At 56.6% G+C, this 23,387-nt stretch overlaps 1 protein-coding gene across 2 annotated transcripts in view; it reads left to right on the top strand.

Annotated features, from left to right (window-relative positions):
* Positions 1-23,387, top strand: part of crocc2 (ciliary rootlet coiled-coil, rootletin family member 2) — a 490,923-nt gene that overhangs the window by 183,234 nt on the left and 284,302 nt on the right. The gene's annotated exons all lie outside the window — the stretch shown is intronic.

The following is a 23,387-nucleotide window of genomic DNA, read 5'->3' as shown; positions in this document are numbered from 1 at the left end:
CACAACCTCCAACCTCCTTCCATGACCCAGCAGAACCACCAACCACCCTCCATGACCCAGCACAACCACCAACCTGCCTCCATGACCCAGCACAACCACCAACCTCCCTCCATGTCACAGCAGAACCACCAACCTCCCTCCATGACACAGCACAACCAGCAACCTCCTTCCATGACCCAGCACAACCACCAACCTCCATCCATGACCCAGCACAACCACCAACCTCCATCCATGACACAGCACAACCACCAACCTCCATCCATGACACAGCACAACCACCAGCCACCCTCCATGACCCAGCACAAACGCCAACCTCCCTCCATGACCCAGCACAACCACCAACCTCCCGCCATGACCCAGCACAACCACCAATTTCCCTCCATGACCCAGCACAACCACCAACCTCCCTCCATGACCCAGCACAACCACCAACCTCCCTCCATGACCCAGCACAACCAGCAACCTCCTTCCATGACCCAGCACAACCACCAACGTCCCTCCATGATACAGCACAACCACCAACCTCACTCCATGACACAGCAGAACCACGAACCTCCCCCCATGACCCAGCACAACTACCAACCTCCTCCTTCCATGACCCAGCACAACCACCAACCTCCCTCCATGACACAGCACAACCACCAACCTCCTCCTTCCATGACCCAGCACAACCACCAACCTCCCTCCATGACCCAGCACAACTGCCAACCTCCCTCCATGACCCAGCACAAACACCAATCTCGTTCCATGACCCAGCACAACCACCAACCTTCTCCTTCCATGACCCAGCACAACCACCAACCTCCCTCCATGACCCAGCACAACCGCCAACCTCCCTCCATGACCCAGCACAAACACCAATCTCGTTCCATGACCCAGCAGAACCACCAACCTCCCCCCATGACCCAGCACAACCACCAACCTCCTCCTTCCATGACCCAGCACAACCACCAACCTCCCTCCATGACCCAGCACAACCGCCAACCTCCCTGCATGCCCAAGCACAACCAACAACGACCCTCCATGACCCAGCACGATGTCCAAACTCCTTCCATGATCCAGCACACCCACCAACCTCCCTCCAGACCCAGCACAACCGTCAACCTCCTTCCACGACCCAGCACAACCACCAACCTCCCTCCGTGATACAGCACAACCTCCAACCTCCTTCCATCACCCAGCAGAACCAGCAACCTCCTTCCATGACCCAGCACAACCACCAACCTCCCTCCATGACACAGCACAACCATCAACCTCCTTCCATGACCTAGCACAACCATCAACCTCCATCCATGACCCAACACAACCACCAACCTCCCTCCATGACACAGCACAACCACCAACCTCCTTCCATGAACAAGCACAACCACCAGCCACCCTCCATGACCCAGCACAACCACCAACCTCCCTCCATGACCCAGCACAACCACCAACCTCCTTCCATGACCCAGCACAACCTCCAACCTCCCTTCATGACCCAGCACAACCACCAACCTCCTTCCATGACCCAGCACAACCACCAACCCTCTTCCCTGATCCAGCACAACCACCAACTTCCCTCCATGACCCAGCACAAGCACCAACTTCCCTCCATGACCCAGCACAACCTCCAACCTCCTTCCATGACCCAGCAGAACCACCAACCACCCTCCATGACCCAGCACAACCACCAACCTGCCTCCATGACCCAGCACAACCACCAACCTCCCTCCATGACCCAGCACAACCATCGACCTCCTTCCATGACCCAGCACAACCATCAACCTCCATCCATGACCCAACACAACCACCAACCTCCCTCCATGACACAGCACAACCACCAACCTCCTTCCATGAACAAGCACAACCACCAGCCACCCTCCATGACCCAGCACAACCACCAACCTCCCTCCATGACCCAGCACAACCACCAACCTCATTCCATGACCCAGCACAACCTCCAACCTCCCTTCATGACCCAGCACAACCACCAACCTCCTTCCATGACCCAGCACAACCACCAACCCTCTTCCCTGATCCAGCACAACCACCAACTTCCCTCCATGACCCAGCACAAGCACCAACTTCCCTCCATGACCCAGCAAAACCTCCAACCTCCTTCCATGACCCAGCACAACCACCAACCACCCTCCATGACCCAGCACAACCACCAACCTGCCTCCATGACCCAGCACAACCACCAACCTCCCTCCATGTCACAGCAGAACCACCAACCTCCCTCCATGACACAGCACAACCAGCAACCTCCTTCCATGACCCAGCACAACCACCAACCTCCATCCATGACCCAGCACAACCACCAACTTCCATCCATGACACAGCACAACCACCAACCTCCATCCATGACACAGCACAACCACCAGCCACCCTCCATGACCCAGCACAAACGCCAACCTCCCTCCATGACCCAGCACAACCACCAACCTCCCGCCATGACCCAGCACAACCACCAATTTCCCTCCATGACCCAGCACAACCACCAACCTCCCTCCATGACCCAGCACAACCACCAACCTCCCTCCATGACCCAGCACAACCAGCAACCTCCTTCCATGACCCAGCACAACCACCAACGTCCCTCCATGATACAGCACAACCACCAACCTCACTCCATGACACAGCAGAACCACGAACCTCCCCCCATGACCCAGCACAACTACCAACCTCCTCCTTCCATGACCCAGCACAACCACCAACCTCCCTCCATGACACAGCACAACCACCAACCTCCTCCTTCCATGACCCAGCACAACCACCAACCTCCCTCCATGACCCAGCACAACTGCCAACCTCCCTCCATGACCCAGCACAAACACCAATCTCGTTCCATGACCCAGCACAACCACCAACCTTCTCCTTCCATGACCCAGCACAACCTCCAACCTCCTTCCATGACCCAGCAGAACCACCAACCACCCTCCATGACCCAGCACAACCACCAACCTGCCTCCATGACCCAGCACAACCACCAACCTCCCTCCATGTCACAGCAGAACCACCAACCTCCCTCCATGACACAGCACAACCAGCAACCTCCTTCCATGACCCAGCACAACCACCAACCTCCATCCATGAGCCAGCACAACCACCAACCTCCATCCATGACACAGCACAACCACCAACCTCCATCCATGACACAGCACAACCACCAGCCACCCTCCATGACCCAGCACAAACGCCAACCTCCCTCCATGACCCAGCACAACCACCAACCTCCCGCCATGACCCAGCACAACCACCAATTTCCCTCCATGACCCAGCACAACCACCAACCTCCCTCCATGACCCAGCACAACTACCAACCTCCTCCTTCCATGACCCAGCACAACCACCAACCTTCTCCTTCCATGACCCAGCACAACCACCAACGTCCCTCCATGATACAGCACAACCGCCAACCTCCCTCCATGACCCAGCACAAACACCAATCTCGTTCCATGACCCAGCAGAACCACCAACCTCCCCCCATGACCCAGCACAACCACCAACCTCCTCCTTCCATGACCCAGCACAACCACCAACCTCCCTCCATGACCCAGGACAACCGCCAACCTCCCTCCATGCCCAAGCACAACCAACAACGACCCTCCATGACCCAGCACGACGTCCAAACTCCTTCCATGATCCAGCACACCCACCAACCTCCCTCCAGACCCAGCACAACCGTCAACCTCCTTCCACGACCCAGCACAACCACCAACCTCCCTCCGTGATACAGCACAACCTCCAACCTCCTTCCATCACCCAGCAGAACCAGCAACCTCCTTCCATGAACCAGCACAACCACCAACCTCCCTCCATGACACAGCACAACCATCAACCTCCTTCCATGACCCAGCACAACCATCAACCTCCATCCATGACCCAACACAACCACCAACCTCCCTCCATGACACAGCACAACCACCAACCTCCTTCCATGAACAAGCACAACCACCAGCCACCCTCCATGACCCAGCACAACCACCAACCTCCCTCCATGACCCAGCACAACCACCAACCTCCTTCCATGACCCAGCACAACCTCCAACCTCCCTTCATGACCCAGCACAACCACCAACCTCCTTCCATGACCCAGCACATCCACCAACCCTCTTCCCTGATCCAGCACAACCACCAACTTCCCTCCATGACACAGCACAAGCACCAACTTCCCTCCATGACCCAGCACAACCTCCAACCTCCTTCCATGACCCAGCAGAACCACCAACCACCCTCCATGACCCAGCACAACCACCAACCTGCCTCCATGACCCAGCACAACCACCAACCTCCCTCCATGACACAGCACAACCATCAACCTCCTTCCATGACCCAGCACAACCATCAACCTCCATCCATGACCCAACACAACCACCAACCTCCCTCCATGACACAGCACAACCACCAACCTCCTTCCATGAACAAGCACAACCACCAGCCACCCTCCATGACCCAGCACAACCACCAACCTCCCTCCATGACCCAGCACAACCACCAACGTCCTTCCATGACCCAGCACAACCTCCAACCTCCCTTCATGACCCAGCACAACCACCAACCTCCTTCCATGACCCAGCACAACCACCAACCCTCTTCCCTGATCCAGCACAACCACCAACTTCCCTCCATGACCCAGCACAAGCACCAACTTCCCTCCATGACCCAGCACAACCTCCAACCTCCTTCCATTACCCAGCAGAACCACCAACCACCCTCCATGACCCAGCACAACCACCAACCTGCCTCCATGACCCAGCACAACCACCAACCTCCCTCCATGTCACAGCAGAACCACCAACCTCCCTCCATGACACAGCACAACCAGCAACCTCCTTCCATGACCCAGCACAACCACCAACCTCCATCCATGACCCAGCACAACCACCAACCTCCATCCATGACACAGCACAACCACCAACCTCCATCCATGACACAGCACAACCACCAGCCACCCTCCATGACCCAGCACAAACGCCAACCTCCCTCCATGACCCAGAACAACCACCAACCTCCCGCCATGACCCAGCACAACCACCAATTTCCCTCCATGACCCAGCACAACCACCAACCTCCCTCCATGACCCAGCACAACCACCAACCTCCCTCCATGACCCAGCACAACCAGCAACCTCCTTCCATGACCCAGCACAACCACCAACGTCCCTCCATGATACAGCACAACCACCAACCTCACTCCATGACACAGCAGAACCACGAACCTCCCCCCATGACCCAGCACAACTACCAACCTCCTCCTTCCATGACCCAGCACAACCACCAACCTCCCTCCATGACACAGCACAACCACCAACCTCCTCCTTCCATGACCCAGCACAACCACCAACCTCCCTCCATGACCCAGCACAACTGCCAACCTCCCTCCATGACCCAGCACAAACACCAATCTTGTTCCATGACCCAGCACAACCACCAACCTTCTCCTTCCATGACCCAGCACAACCACCAACCTCCCTCCATGACCCAGCACAACCGCCAACCTCCCTCCATGACCCAGCACAAACACCAATCTCGTTCCATGACCCAGCAGAACCACCAACCTCCCCCCATGACCCAGCACAACCACCAACCTCCTCCTTCCATGACCCAGCACAACCACCAACCTCACTCCATGACCCAGCACAACCGCCAACCTCCCTCCATGCCCAAGCACAACCAACAACGACCCTCCATGACCCAGCACGACGTCCAAACTCCTTCCATGATCCAGCACACCCACCAACCTCCCTCCAGACCCAGCACAACCGTCAACCTCCTTCCACGACCCAGCTCAACCACCAACCTCCCTCCGTGATACAGCACAACCTCCAACCTCCTTCCATCACCCAGCAGAACCAGCAACCTCCTTCCATGACCCAGCACAACCACCAACCTCCCTCCATGACACAGCACAACCATCAACCTCCTTCCATGACCCAGCACAACCATCAACCTCCATCCATGACCCAACACAACCACCAACCTCCCTCCATGACACAGCACAACCACCAACCTCCTTCCATGAACAAGCACAACCACCAGCCACCCTCCATGACCCAGCACAACCACCAACCTCCCTCCATGACCCAGCACAACCACCAACCTCCTTCCATGACCCAGCACAACCTCCAACCTCCCTTCATGACCCAGCACAACCACCAACCTCCTTCCATGACCCAGCACAACCACCAACCCTCTTCCCTGATGCAGCACAACCACCAACTTCCCTCCATGACCCAGCACAAGCACCAACTTCCCTCCATGACCCAGCACAACCTCCAACCTCCTTCCATGACCCAGCAGAACCACCAACCACCCTCCATGACCCAGCACAACCACCAACCTGCCTCCATGACCCAGCACAACCACCAACCTCCCTCCATGTCACAGCAGAACCACCAACCTCCCTCCATGACACAGCACAACCAGCAACCTCCTTCCATGACCCATCACAACCACCAACCTCCATCCATGACCCAGCACAACCACCAACCTCCATCCATGACACAGCACAACCACCAACCTCCATCCATGACACAGCACAACCACCAGCCACCCTCCATGACCCAGCACAAACGCCAACCTCCCTCCATGACACAGTACAACCACCAACCTCCCGCCATGACCCAGCACAACCACCAATTTCCCTCCATGACCCAGCACAACCACCAACCTCCCTCCATGACACAGCACAAACACCAACCTCCCTCCATGACAGCACAACCACCAACCTCCCTCCATGACCCAGCACAACCACCAACCTCCCTCCCTGACCCAGCACAACCGCCAACCTCCCTCCATGTCACAGCATAACCAACAACGTCCCTCCATGACCCAGCACGACCTCCAAACTCCTTCCATGATCCAGCACACCCACCAACCTCCCTCCAGACCCAGCACAACCGTCAACCTCCCTCCATGACCCAACACAAACTCCAACCTCCTTCCACGACCCAGCACTACCACCAACCTCCATCCATGATACAGCACAACCTCCAACCTCCTTCCATGACCCAGCAGAACCAGCAACCTCCTTCCATGACCCAGCAGAACCACCAATCTCCCTCCATGACACAGCACAACTATCAACCTCATTCCATGACCCAGCACAACCATCAACCTCCATCCGTGACCCAGCACAACCACCAACCTCCATCCATGACCCAGCAGAACCACCAACCTCCCTCCATGACACAGCACAACCACCAACCTCCTTCCATGACCCAGCACAACCACCAGCCACCCTCCATGACCCAGCACAAGCACCAACCTCCCTCCATGACCCAGCACAACCGCCAACCTCCCTCCATGACCCAGCACAAACACCAATCTTGTTCCATGACCCAGCACAACCACCAACTTTCTCCTTCCGTGACCCAGCACAACCACCAACCTCCCTCCATGACCCAGCAAAACCACCAACCTTCCTCCATGACCCAGCACAACCACCAACCTCCCTCCATGACCCAGCAAAACCACCAACCTCCCTCCATGGCCCAGCACAACCACCAACCTCCCTCTATGACCCAGCACAACCAGCAACCTCCCTCCACAACGCAGCACAACCACCGACCACCTTCCATGATGCAGCACAACCACCAACCTCCATCCATGACCCAGCACAACCACCAACCTCCCTCCATGACCCAGCACAACCACCAACCTCCCTCCATGACCCAGCACAACCACCAACCTCCCTCCATGACCCAGCACAACCACCAACCTCCCTCCATGACCCAGCACAACCAGCAACCTCCTTCCATGACCCAGCACAACCACGAACCTCACCCCATGATCCAGCACAACTACCAACCTCCTCCTTCCATGACCCAGCACAACCACCAACCTCCCTCCATGACACAGCACAACCACCAACCTCCTCCTTCCATGACCCAGCACAACCAGCAACCTCCATCCATGACCCAACACAACCACCAACCTCCTTCCATGAACAAGCACAACCACCAGCCACCCTCCATGACCAGCACAACCACCAACCTCCCTCCATGACCCAGCACAACCACCAACCTCCTTCCATGACCCATCACAACCTCCAACCTCCCTTCATGACCCAGCACAACCACCAACCTCCTTCCATGACCCAGCACAACCACCAACCCCCTTCCCTGATCCAGCACAACCACCAACTTCCCTCCATGACCCAGCACAAGCACCAACCTCCTTCCATGACCCAGCACAACCACCAACCCCCTTCCCTGATCCAGCACAACCACCAACTTCCCTCCATGACCCAGCACAAGCACCAACCTCCCTCCATGACCCAGCACAACCTCCAACCTCCTTCCATGACCCAGCAGAACCACCAACCACCCTCCATGACCCAGCACAACCACCAACCTGCCTCCATGACCCAGCACAACCACCAACCTCCCTCCATGTCACAGCAGAACCACCAACCTCCCTCCATGACAAAGCACAACCAGCAACCTCGTTCCATGACCCAGCACAACCAACAACCTCCATCCATGACCCAGCAGAACCACCAACCTCCATCCATGACACAGCACAACCACCAACCTCCATCCATGACACAGCACAACCACCAGCCACCCTTCATGACCCAGCACAACCGCCAACCTCCCTCCATGACCCATCACAACCACCAACCTCCCGCCATGACCCAGCACAACCACCAATTTCCCTCCATGACCCAGCACAACCACCAACCTCCTTCCCTGACACAGCACAAACACCAACCTCCCTCCATGACAGCACAACCACCAACCTCCCTCCATGACCCAGCACAACCACCAACCTCCCTCCCTGACCCAACACAACCTCAAATCTCCTTCCATGACCCAGCACAACCGCCAACCTCCGTCCATGACACAGCACAACCAGCAACCTCCCTCCATGACCCAGAACAACCTCCAACCTCCTTCCATGACCCAGCAGAACCACCAACCTCCCCCCATGACCCAGCACAACCACCAACCTCCCCCTTCCATGACCCAGCACAACCACCAACCTCCCTCCATGCCCCAGCACAACCAACAACGTCCCTCCATGACCCAGCACGACCTCCAAACTCCTTCCATGATCCAGCACACCCACCAACCTCCCTCCAGACCCAGCACAACCGTCAACCTCCCTCCATGACCCAGCACAACCTCCAACCTCCTTCCACGACCCAGCACAACCACCAACCTCCATCCATGATACAGCACAACCTCCAACCTCCTTCCATGACCCAGCAGAACCAGCAACCTCCTTCCATGACCCAGCAGAACCACCAACCTCCCTCCATGACACAGCACAACCATCAACCTCCTTCCATGACCCAGCACAACCATCAACCTCCATGCATGACCCAGCACAACCACCAACCTCCATCCATGACCCAGCAGAACCACCAACCTCCCTCCATGACACAGCACAACCACCAACCTCCTTCCATGACCCAGCACAACCACCAGCCACCCTCCATGACCCAGCACAAGCACCAACCTCCCTCCATGACCCAGCACAAACACCAATCTCGTTCCATGACCCAGCACAACCACCAACCTTCTCCTTCCGTGACCCAGCACAACCACCAACCTCCCTCCATGACCCAGCAAAACCACCAACCTTCCTCCATGACCCAGCACAACCACCAACCTCCCTCCATGACCCAGCAAAACCACCAACCTCCCTCCATGACCCAGCACAACCACCAACCTCCCTCTATGACCCAGCACAACCAGCAACCTCCCTCCACAACCCAGCACAACCACCGACCACCTTCCATGATGCAGCACAACCAGCAACCTCGCTCCATGACCCAGCACAACCACCAACCTCCCTCCATGACCCAGCACAACCACCAACCTCCCTCCATGACCCAGCACAACCACCAACCTCCCTCCATGACCCAGCACAATCACCAACCTCCCTCCATGACCCAGCACAACCAGCAACCTCCTTCCATGACCCAGCACAACCACCAACGTCCCTCCATGATACAGCACAACCACCAACCTCACTCCATGACACAGCAGAACCACGAACCTCCCCCCATGACCCAGCACAACTACCAACCTCCTCCTTCCATGACCCAGCACAACCACCAACCTCCCTCCATAACACAGCACAACCACCAACCTCCTCCTTCCATGACCCAGCACAACCACCAACCTCCCTCCATGACCCAGCACAACTGCCAACCTCCCTCCATGACCCAGCACAAACACCAATCTTGTTCCATGACCCAGCACAACCACCAACCTTATCCTTCCGTGACCCAGCACAACCGCCAACCTCCCTCCATGACCCAGCACAAACACCAATCTCCTTCCATGACCCAGCACAACCACCAACCTCCCTCCATGACCCAGCACAACCGCCAACCTCCCTCCGTGACCCATCACAAACACCAATCTCGTTCCATGACCCAGCACAACCACCAACCTCCCCCCATGACCCAGCACAACCACCGACCTCCTCCTTCCATGACCCAGCACAACCATCAACCTCCCTCCATGACCCAGCACAACCGCCAACCTCCCTCCATGCCCAAGCACAACCAACAACGTCCCTCCATGACCCAGCACGACCTCCAAACTCCTTCCATGATCCAGCACACCCACCAACCTCCCTCCAGACCCAGCACAACCGTCATCCTCCTTCCACGACCCAGCACAACCACCAACATCCCTCCGTGATACAGCACAACCTCCAACCTCCTTCCATCACCCAGCATAACCAGCAACCTCCTTCCATGACCCAGCACAACCACCAACCTCCCTCCATGTCACAGCACAACCATCAACCTCCTTCCATGACCCAGCACAACCATCAACCTCCATCCATGACCCAACACAACCACCAACCTCCCTCCATGACACAGCACAACCACCAACCTCCTTCCACGAACAAGCACAACCACCAGCCACCCTCCATGACCCAGCACAACCACCAACCTCCCTCCATGACCCAGCACAACCACCAACCTCCTTCCATGACCCAGCACAACCTCCAACCTCCCTTCATGACCCAGCACAACCACCAACTTCCTTCCATGACCCAGCACAACCACCAACACCCTTCCCTGATCCGGCACAACCACCAACTTCCCTCCATGACCCAGCACAAGCACCAACCTCCTTCCATGACACAGCACAACCACCAACCCCCTTCCCTGATCCAGCACAACCACCAACTTCCCTCCATGACCCAGCACAACCGCCAACCTCCTTCCATGACCCAGCACAACCATCAACCTCCCTCCATGACCCAGCACAACCACCAACCTCCTTCCATGACCCAGCACAACCACCAGCCCCCTTCCCTGATCCAGCACAACCAACTTCCATCCATGACCCAGCACAAGCACCAACCTCCCTCCATGACCCAGCAGAACCACGAACCTCCCCCCATGACCCAGCACAACTACCAACCTCCTCCTTCCATGACCCAGCACAACCACCAACCTCCCTCCATGACACAGCACAACCACCAACCTCCTCCTTCCATGACCCAGCACAACCACCAACCTCACTCCATGACCCAGCACAACCACCAACCTTCTCCTTCCGTCACCCAGCACAACCGCCAACCTCCGTCCATGACACAGCACAACCAGCAACCTCCCTCCATGACCCAGAACAACCTCCAACCTCCTTCCATGACCCAGCAGAACCACCAACCTCCCCCCATGACCCAGCACAACCACCAACCTCCCCCTTCCATGACCCAGCACAACCACCAACCTCCCTCCATGACCCAGCACAACCGCCAACCTCCCTCCATGCCCCAGCACAACCAACAACGTCCCTCCATGACCCAGCACGACCTCCAAACTCCTTCCATGATCCAGCACACCCACCAACCTCCCTCCAGACCCAGCACAACCGTCAACCTCCCTCCATGACCCAGCACAACCTCCAACCTCCTTCCACGACCCAGCACAACCACCAACCTCCATCCATGATACAGCACAACCTCCAACCTCCTTCCATGACCCAGCAGAACCAGCAACCTCCTTCCATGACCCAGCAGAACCACCAACCTCCCTCCATGACACAGCACAACCATCAACCTCCTTCCATGACCCAGCACAACCATCAACCTCCATGCATGACCCAGCACAACCACCAACCTCCATCCATGACCCAGCAGAACCACCAACCTCCCTCCATGACACAGCACAACCACCAACCTCCTTCCATGACCCAGCACAACCACCAGCCACCCTCCATGACCCAGCACAAGCACCAACCTCCCTCCATGACCCAGCACAAACACCAATCTCGTTCCATGACCCAGCACAACCACCAACCTTCTCCTTCCGTGACCCAGCACAACCACCAACCTCCCTCCATGACCCAGCAAAACCACCAACCTTCCTGCATGACCCAGCACAACCACCAACCTCCCTCCATGACCCAGCAAAACCACCAACCTCCCTCCATGACCCAGCACAACCACCAACCTCCCTCTATGACCCAGCACAACCAGCAACCTCCCTCCACAACCCAGCACAACCACCGACCACCTTCCATGATGCAGCACAACCACCAACCTCGCTCCATGACCCAGCACAACCACCAACCTCCCTCCATGACCCAGCACAACCACCAACCTCCCTCCATGACCCAGCACAACCACCAACCTCCCTCCATGACCCAGCACAATCACCAACCTCCCTCCATGACCCAGCACAACCAGCAACCTCCTTCCATGACCCAGCACAACCACCAACGTCCCTCCATGATACAGCACAACCACCAACCTCACTCCATGACACAGCAGAACCACGAACCTCCCCTCATGACCCAGCACAACTACCAACCTCCTCCTTCCATGACCCAGCACAACCACCAACCTCCCTCCATAACACAGCACAACCACCAACCTCCTCCTTCCATGACCCAGCACAACCACCAACCTCCCTCCATGACCCAGCACAACTGCCAACCTCCCTCCATGACCCAGCACAAACACCAATCTTGTTCCATGACCCAGCACAACCACCAACCTTATCCTTCCGTGACCCAGCACAACCGCCAACCTCCCTCCATGACCCAGCACAAACACCAATCTCCTTCCATGACCCAGCACAACCACCAACCTCCCTCCATGACCCAGCACAACCTCCAACCTCCCTCCGTGACCCATCACAAACACCAATCTCGTTCCATGACCCAGCACAACCACCAACCTCCCCCCATGACCCAGCACAACCACCGACCTCCTCCTTCCATGACCCAGCACAACCATCAACCTCCCTCCATGACCCAGCACAACCGCCAACCTCCCTCCATGCCCAAGCACAACCAACAACGTCCCTCCATGACCCAGCACGACCTCCAAACTCCTTCCATGATCCAGCACACCCACCAACCTCCCTCCAGACCCAGCACAACCGTCAACCTCCTTCCACGACCCAGCACAACCACCAACATCCCTCCGTGATACAGCACAACCTCCAACCTCCTTCCATCACCCAGCATAACCAGCAACCTCCTTCCATGACCCAGCACAACCACCAACCTCCCTCCATGTCACAGCACAACCATCAACCTCCTTCCATGACCCAGCACAACCATCAACCTCCATCCATGACCCAACACAACCACCAACCTCCCTCCATGACACAGCACAACCACCAACCTCCTTCCATGAACAAGCACAACCACCAGCCACCCTCCATGACCCAGCACAACCACCAACCTCCCTCCATGACCCAGCACAACCACCAACCTCCTTCAATGACCCAGCACAACCTCCAACCTCCCTTCATGACCCAGCACAACCACCAACTTCCTTCCATGACCCAGCACAACCACCAACACCCTTCCCTGATCCGGCACAACCACCAACTTCCCTCCATGACCCAGCACAAGCACCAACCTCCTTCCATGACACAGCACAACCACCAACCCCCTTCCCTGATCCAGCACAACCACCAACTTCCCTCCATGACCCAGCACAACCGCCAACCTCCTTCCATGACCCAGCACAACCATCAACCTCCCTCCATGACCCAGCACAACCACCAGCCCCCTTCCCTGATCCAGCACAAACAACTTCCATCCATGACCCAGCACAAGCACCAACCTCCCTCCATGACCCAGCAGAACCACGAACCTCCCCCCATGACCCAGCACAACTACCAACCTCCTCCTTCCATGACCCAGCACAACCACCAACCTCCCTCCATGACACAGCACAACCACCAACCTCCTCCTTCCATGACCCAGCACAACCAGCAACCTCACTCCATGACCCAGCACAACCACCAACCTTCTCCTTCCGTCACCCAGCACAACCACCAACCTCCCTCCATGACCCAGCACAACCACCAACCTCCCTCCATGACCCAGCAAAACCACCAACCTCCCTCTACGACCCAGCACAACCACCAACCTCCCTCCACAACCCAGCACAACCACCAACCACCTTCCATGACGCAGCACAACCACCAACCTTCTCCTTCCGTGACCCAGCACAACCACCAACCTCCCTCCATGACCCAGCACAACCACCAACCTCCCGCCATGACCCAGCACAACCACCAATTTCCCTCCATGACCCAGCACGACCTCCAAACTCCTTCCATGATCCAGCACACCCACCAACCTCCCTCCAGACCCAGCACAACCGTCAACCTCCCTCCATGACCCAGCACAACCACCAACCTCCCTCCACAACCCAGCACAACCACCAACCACCTTCCATGACGCAGCACAACCACCAACCTTCTCCTTCCGTGACCCAGCACAACCACCAACCTCCCTCCATGACCCAGCATAACCAGCAACTTCGCTCCATGACCCAGCACAACCACCAACCTCCCTCCATGACCCAGCACAACCGCCAACCTCCCTCCATGCCCCAGCACAACCAACAACGTCCCTCCATGACCCAGCACGACCTCCAAACTCCTTCCATGATCCAGCACACCCACCAACATCCCTCCAGACCCAGCACAACCGTCAACCTCCCTCCATGACCCAGCACAACCTCCAACCTCCTTCCACGACCCAGCACAACCACCAACCTCCATCCATGATACAGCACAACCTCCAACCTCCTTCCATGACCCAGCAGAACCAGCAACCTCCTTCCATGACCCAGCAGAACCACCAACCTCCCTCCATGACACAGCACAACCATCAACCTCCTTCCATGACCCAGCACAAATATCAACCTCCATCCATGACCCAGCACATCCACCAACCTCCATCCATGACCCAGCAGAACCACGAACCTCCCTCCATGACACAGCACAACCACCAACCTCCTTCCATGACCCAGCACAACCACCAGCCACCCTCCATGACCCAGCACAAGCACCAACATCCCTCCATGACCCAGCACAACCGCCAACCTCCCTCCATGACCCAGCACAAACACCAATCTCGTTCCATGACCCAGCACAACCACCAACCTTCTCCTTCCGTGACCCAGCACAACCACCAACCTCCCTCCATGACCCAGCAAAACCACCAACCTTCCTCCATGACCCAGCACAACCACCAACCTCCCTCCATGACCCAGCAAAACCACCAACCTCCCTCCATGACCCAGCACAACTACCAACCTCCCTCTATAACCCAGCAGAACCAGCAACCTCCCTCCACAACCCAGCACAACCACCAACCTCCCTCCATGACCCAGCACAACCACCAACCTCCCTCCATGACCCAGCACAACCACCAACCTCTCGCCATGACCCAGCGCAACCACCAACCTCCATCCATGACCCAGCACAACCACCAACCTCCATCCATGACCCAGCACAACCACCAACCTCCTTCCATGACCCAGCAAACCCACCAGCCACCCTCCATGACCCAGCTCAACCGCCAACCTCCCTCCATGACCCAGCACAACCACCAACCTCCTTCCATGACCCAGCACAACCACCAACCTCCCTCCATGACACAGCAGAACCTCCAACCTCCTTCCATGACCCAGCACAAACATCAACCTCCCTCCATGACCCAGCCGAACTACCAACCTCCCTCAATGACCCTGCACAACCACCTACCTCCTCCTTCCATGACCCAGCACAACCACCAACCTCCCTCCATGACGCAGCACAACCACCAACCTCCTCCTTCCATGACCCAGCATAACCATCAACTTCCCTCCATGACCCAGCACAACCACCAGCCTCCTCCTTCAATGACCCAGCACAACCACCAACCTCCTCCTTCCATGACCAAGCACAACCACTAACCTCCCTCCATGACACAGCACAACCTCCAACCTCCTTCCATGACCCAGCAGAACCACTAACCTCCCTCCATGCCCCAGCACAACCAACAACGTCTCTCCATGACCCAGCACAACCTCCAAACTCCTTCCATGACCCAGCACAACCAGCAACCTCCCTCTATGACACAGCACAATCACCAACTCCCTTCCATGACCCGGCACAAACACCAACCTCCCTCCAGACCCAGCAGAACCACCAACCACCCTCCATGACCCAGCACAACCTCCAACCTCCTTCCATGACCCAGCACAACCACCAACCTCCCTTCATGACCCAGCACAACCTACAACCTCTTTCCATGACCCTCCACAACCACCAACTTCCCTCCATGAACTAGCACAACCACCAGCCTCCTCCTTCCATGACCCAGCAGAACCACCAACCTCCCTCAATGACCCAGCACAACCACCAACATCCTCCTTCCATGACCAACACAACCACCAACCTCCCTCCATGACCCAGCACAACCGCCAACCTCCCTCCATCACCCAGCACAAACACCAATCTCGTTCCATGACCCAGCAGAACCACCAAACTCCCCCCATGACCCAGCACAACCACCAACCTCCTCCTTCCATGACCCAGCACAGCCATCAACCTCCCTCCATGACCCAGCACAACCGCCAACCTCCCTCCATGCCCAAGCACAACCAACAACGTCCCTCCATGACCCAGCACGACCTCCAAACTCCTTCCATGATCCAGCACACCCACCAACCTCCCTCCAGACCCAGCACAACCGTCAACCTCCTTCCACGACCCAGCACAACCACCAACCTCCCTCCGTGATACAGCACAACCTCCAACCTCCTTCCATCACCCAGCAGAACCAGCAACCTCCTTCCATGAGCCAGCACAACCACCAACCTCCCTCCATGACACAGCACAACCATCAACCTCCTTCCATGACCCAGCACAACCACCAACCTCCCTCCATGACACAGCACAACCACCAACCTCCTTCCATGAACAAGCACAACCACCAGCCACCCTCCATGACCCAGCACAACCACCAACCTCCCTCCATGACCCAGCACAACCACCAACCTCCTTCCATGACCCAGCACAACCTCCAACCTCCCTTCATGACCCAGCACAACCACCAACCTCCTTCCATGACCCAGCACAACCACCAACACCCTTCCCTGATCCAGCACAACCACCAACTTCCCTCCATGACCCAGCACAAGCACCAACCTCCTTCCATGACCCAGCACAACCACCAACCCCCTTCCCTGATCCAGCACAACCACCAACTTCCCTCCATGACCCAGCACAAGCACCAACTTCCCTCCATGACCCAGCACAACCTCCAACCTCCTTCCATGACCCAGCAAAACCACCAACCACCCTCCATGACCCAGCACAACCACCAACCTGCTTCCATGACCCAGCACAACCACCAACCTCCCTCCATGTCACAGCAGAACCACCAACCTCCCTCCATGACACAGCACAACCAGCAACCTCCTTCCATGACCCAGCACAACCACCAACCTCCATCCATGACCCAGCACAACCACCAACCTCCATCCATGACACAGCACAACCACCAACCTCCATCCATGACACAGCACAACCACCAGCCACCCTCCATGACCCAGCACAACCACCAACCTCCCTCCATGACCCAGCACAACCACCAACCTCCTTCCATGACCCAGCACAACCATCAACCTCCCTCCATGACCCAGCACAACCACCAACCTCCTTCCATGACCCAGCACAACCACCAGCCCCCTTCCCTGATCCAGCAGAACCAACTTCCCTCCATGACCCAGCACACGCACCAACTTTCCTCCATGACCCAGCACAACACCAACCTCCATCCATGACCCAGCACAACCACCAACCTCCCTCCATGACCCAGCAGAACCACGAACCTCCCCCCATGATCCAGCACAACTACCAACCTCCTCCTTCCATGACCCAGCACAACCACCAACCTCCCTCCATGACACAGCACAACCACCAACCTCCTCCTTCCATGACCCAGCACAACCACCAACCTCACTCCATGACCCAGCACAACCACCAACCTTCTCCTTCCGTCACCCAGCACAACCACCAACCTCCCTCCATGACCCAGCAAAACCACCAACCTCCCTCTACCACCCAGCACAACCACCAACCTCCCTCCACAACCCAGCACAACCACCAACCACCTTCCATGACGCAGCACAACCACCAAACTTCTCCTTCCGTGACCCAGCACAACCACCAACCTCCCTCCATGACCCAGCTTAACCAGCAACGTCCCTCCATGACCCAGCACAATCACCAACCTCCCTCCATGACCCAGCTCAACCATCAACCTCCCGCCATGACCCAGCACAACCACCAATACCCTCCATGACCCAGCACAACCACCAACCTCCCACCATGACACAGCACAAACACCAACCTCCCTCCATGACAGCACAACCACCAACCTCCATCCATGACCCAGCACAACCACCAACCTCCCTCCCTGACCCAACACAACCTCAAACCTCCTTCCATGACCCAGCACAACCGCCAACCTCCGTCCATGACCCAGCACAACCAGCAACCTCCCTCCATGACCCAGCACAACCTCCAACCTCCTTCCATGACCCAGCAGAACCACCAACCTCCCCCCATGACCCAGCACAACCACCAACCTCCTCCTTCCATGACCCAGCACAACCACCAACCTCCCTCCATGACCCAGCACAACCGCCAACCTCCCTCCATGCCCCAGCACAACCAACAACGTCCCTCCATGACCCAGCATGACCTCCAAACCCCTTCCATGATCCAGCAGACCCACCAACCTCCCTCCAGACCCAGCACAACCGTCAACCTCCCTCCATGACCCAGCACAACCTCCAACCTCCTTCCACGACCCAGCACAACCACCAACCTCCATCCATGATACAGCACAACCTCCAACCTCCTTCCATGACCCAGCAGAACCAGCAACCTCCTTCCATGACCCAGCAGAACCACCAACCTCCCTCCATGACCCAGCACAACCACCAACCTCCATCCATGACCCAGCAGAACCACCAACCTCCCTCCATGACACAGCACAACCACCAACCTCCTTCCTTGACCCAGCACAACCACCAGCCACCCTCCATGACCCAGCACAAGCACCAACCTCCCTCCATGACCCAGCACAACCACCAACCTCCCTCCATGACCCAGCACAAACACCAATCTCGTTCCATGACCCTGCACAACCACCAACCTTCTCCTTCCGTGACCCAGCACAACCACCAACCTCCCTCCATGACCCAGCAAAACCACCAACCTTCCTCCATGACCCAGCACAACCACCAACCTCCCTCCATGACCCAGCAAAACCACCAACCTCCCTCCATGACCCAGCACAACCACCAACCTCCCTCTTTGACCCAGCACAACCAGCAACCTCCCTCCACAACCCAGCACAACCACCAACCTCCCTCCATGACCCTGCACAACCACCAACCTCCCTCCATGACCCAGCACAACCACCAACCTCCCGCCATGACCCAGCACAACCACCAACCTCCATCCATGACCCAGCACAACCACCAACCTCCTTCCATGACCCAGCAAAACCACCAGCCACCCTCCATGACCCAGCACAACCGCCAACCTCCCTCCATGACCCAGCACAACCACCAACCTCTTTCCATGACCCAGCACAACCATCAACCTCCCTCCATGACACAGCAGAACCTCCAACCTCCTTCCATGACCCAGCACAAACATCAACCTCCCTCCATGACCCAGCCGAACTACCAACCTCCCTCAATGACCCTGCACAACCACCAACCTCCTCCTTCCATGACCCAGCACAACCACCAACCTCCCTCCATGACACAGCACAACCACCAACCTCCTCCTTCCATGACCCAGCATCACCATCAACTTCCCTCCATGACCCAGCACAACCACCAGCCTCCTCCTTCAATGACACAGCACAACCACCAACCTCCTCCTTCCATGACCCAGCACAACCACCAACCTCCCTCCATGACACAGCACAACCTCCAACCTCCTTCCATGACCCAGCAGAACCACTAACCTCCTTCCATGACCCAGCACAACCAGCAACCTCCCTCCATGACACTGCACAACCACCAACCTCCCTCCATGACCCAGCAGAACCACCAACCTCCCTCCATGACCCAGCACAACCGCCAACCTCCCTCCATGCCCCAGCACAACCAACAACGTCCCTCCATGACCCAGCATGACCTCCAAACCCCTTCCATGATCCAGCAGACCCACCAACCTGCCTCCAGACCCAGCACAACCGTCAACCTCCCTCCATGACCCAGCACAACCTCCAACCTCCTTCCACGACCCAGCACAACCACCAACCTCCATCCATGATACAGCACAACCTCCAACCTCCTTCCATGACCCAGCAGAACCAGCAACCTCCTTCCATGACCCAGCAGAACCACCAACCTCCATCCATGACCCAGCACAACCACCAGCCACCCTCCATGACCCAGCACAAGCACCAACCTCCCTCCATGACCCAGCACAACCACCAACCTCCCTCCATGACCCAGCACAAACACCAATCTCGTTCCATGACCCTGCACAACCACCAACCTTCTCCTTCCGTGACCCAGCACAACCACCAACCTCCCTCCATGACCCAGCAAAACCACCAACCTTCCTCCATGACCCAGCACAACCACCAACCTCCCTCCATGACCCAGCAAAACCACCAACCTCCCTCCATGACCCAGCACAACCACCAACCTCCCTCTTTGACCCAGCACAACCAGCAACCTCCCTCCACAACCCAGCACAACCACCAACCTCCCTCCATGACCCTGCACAACCACCAACCTCCCTCCATGACCCAGCACAACCACCAACCTCCCGCCATGACCCAGCGCAACCACCAACCTCCATCCATGACCCAGCACAACCACCAACCTCCATCCATGACCCAGCACAACCACCAACCTCCTTCCATGACCCAGCAAAACCACCAGCCACCCTCCATGACCCAGCACAACCGCCAACCTCCCTCCATGACCCAGCACAACCACCAACCTCTTTCCATGACCCAGCACAACCATCAACCTCCCTTCATGACACAGCAGAACCTCCAACCTCCTTCCATGACCCAGCACAAACATCAACCTCCCTCCATGACCCAGCCCAACTACCAACCTCCCTCAATGACCCTGCACAACCACCAACCTCCTCCTTCCATGACCCAGCACAACCACCAACCTCCCTCCATGACACAGCACAACCACCAACCTCCTCCTTCCATGACCCAGCATCACCATCAACTTCCCTCCATGACCCAGCACAACCACCAGCCTCCTCCTTCAATGACACAGCACAACCACCAACCTCCTCCTTCCATGACCCAGCACAACCACCAACCTCCCTCCATGACACAGCACAACCTCCAACCTCCTTCCATGACCCAGCAGAACCACTAACCTCCTTCCATGACCCAGCACAACCAGCAACCTCCCTCCATGACACTGCACAACCACCAACCTCCCTCCATGACCCAGCAGAACCACCAACCTCCCCCCATGACCCAGCACAACCACCAACCTCCTCCTTCCATGACCCAGCGCAACCACCAACCTCCCTCCATGACCCAGCACTACCGCCAACCTCCCTCCATGCCCCAGCACAACCAACAACGTCCCTCCATGACCCAGCACAACCTCCAAACTCCTTCCATGACCCAGCACAACCAGCAACCTCCCTCCATGACACAGCACAATCACCAACTCCCTTCCATGACCCGGCACAAACACCAACCTCCCTCCAGACCCAGCAGAACCACCAACCACCCTCCATGACCCAGCACAACCTCCAACCTCCTTCCATGACCCAGCACAACCACCAACCTCCCTTCATGACCCAGCACAACCTACAACCTCTTTCCATGACCCTCCACAACCACCAACTTCCCTCCATGACCCAGCACAACCACCAGCCTCCTCCTTCCATGACCCAGCAGAACCACCAACCTCCCTCAATGACCCAGCACAACCACCAACAACCTCCCTCCATGACCAACACAACCACCAACCTCCTTCCACGACCTAGCACAACCACCAACCTCCCTCCATGACACAGCACAACCTCCAACGTCCTTCCATGACCCAGCAGAACCACTAACCTCCTTCTATGACCCAGCATAACCACCAACCTCCCTCCACGACTCAGCAGAATGACTAACATCCCCCCCCCACCCCCCCCCCCCCCCCCCACCACCATAACTCTGCATAGTTAACAGTGTCACACTTTCATGGCTCAGCAAAATCTACATCCTCCTGTCTGTATGAGTTTTATCGTCACCTACCTCATCCCTCCATTACTCAGCACAATCACTAACATTCCCCAAGAGTCAACACAATCTCTCTCTTCACCAACTCCAAGCACAGGGGAGAACTCAACCTCAGCCATGCAAGTGAGAAGATACCACGGGAACAGTCAGAGGGTGAGTCACAACAGCCACCGTCTGGTGTCTCCTGGATTTGGCCTTCAGGGCCACATCAACAGAGGCTGAAGATGAGGTATATGTCTTCCTTTGAGCCAGGAAATAGTCTGTGATAAAGTAGCAGAAAATAATTGAAGGACTCAGTGCAAATGACAGAGTTATGAATGGAACTTCATAATTGGTTGTTTTTTATTGCTTGTAAAACATGAACATGTCATCCAGAAGCCACTGTTGACAGTTGAAACATTGAGTGAATGCATAAGGGAAGCCACAAGAGGCTTTACCCAGCATTTGTCAACGACCCAGACAATGAACAGGCAATGGAAATTGCAGCACTGCATGATCAAATTTGATATGAACTGGGAAACAATTCTGCCAAAGACTGGGAGCCATGTTTATTGCTCGATAAGAGCTCAATTCCAAGAAAAGAACAAAGAATTAAGACCGATGGATTGCAGGATGATGATTTGCTCCTATTTCAGTAGAAGACAAATGAAACACCTTGAAAAGAATAATCCTGGCCATGCAGGACAAAAACAAAGTTAATATCAGCAAGCACAGATTAAACAAGTGAGACCCTAGATTAACAAATTAAAAGTGAAATTAAGAGGATAAATAACCTCCACAAATCAGAATCGGAGTGCCATTTCTGATTCTGAGTTTGGATCGTGATTCAGTTCAGAATGTGATTTGGTTTCAGTTCAGTTTAGAATGTGATTTGGTTTCATT

This window comes from Heterodontus francisci, chromosome 11, assembly GCF_036365525.1.
Source record: "Heterodontus francisci isolate sHetFra1 chromosome 11, sHetFra1.hap1, whole genome shotgun sequence".
NCBI lineage: Eukaryota > Metazoa > Chordata > Chondrichthyes > Heterodontiformes > Heterodontidae > Heterodontus > Heterodontus francisci.
This window is presented reverse-complemented; position numbering and strand designations above follow the sequence as displayed.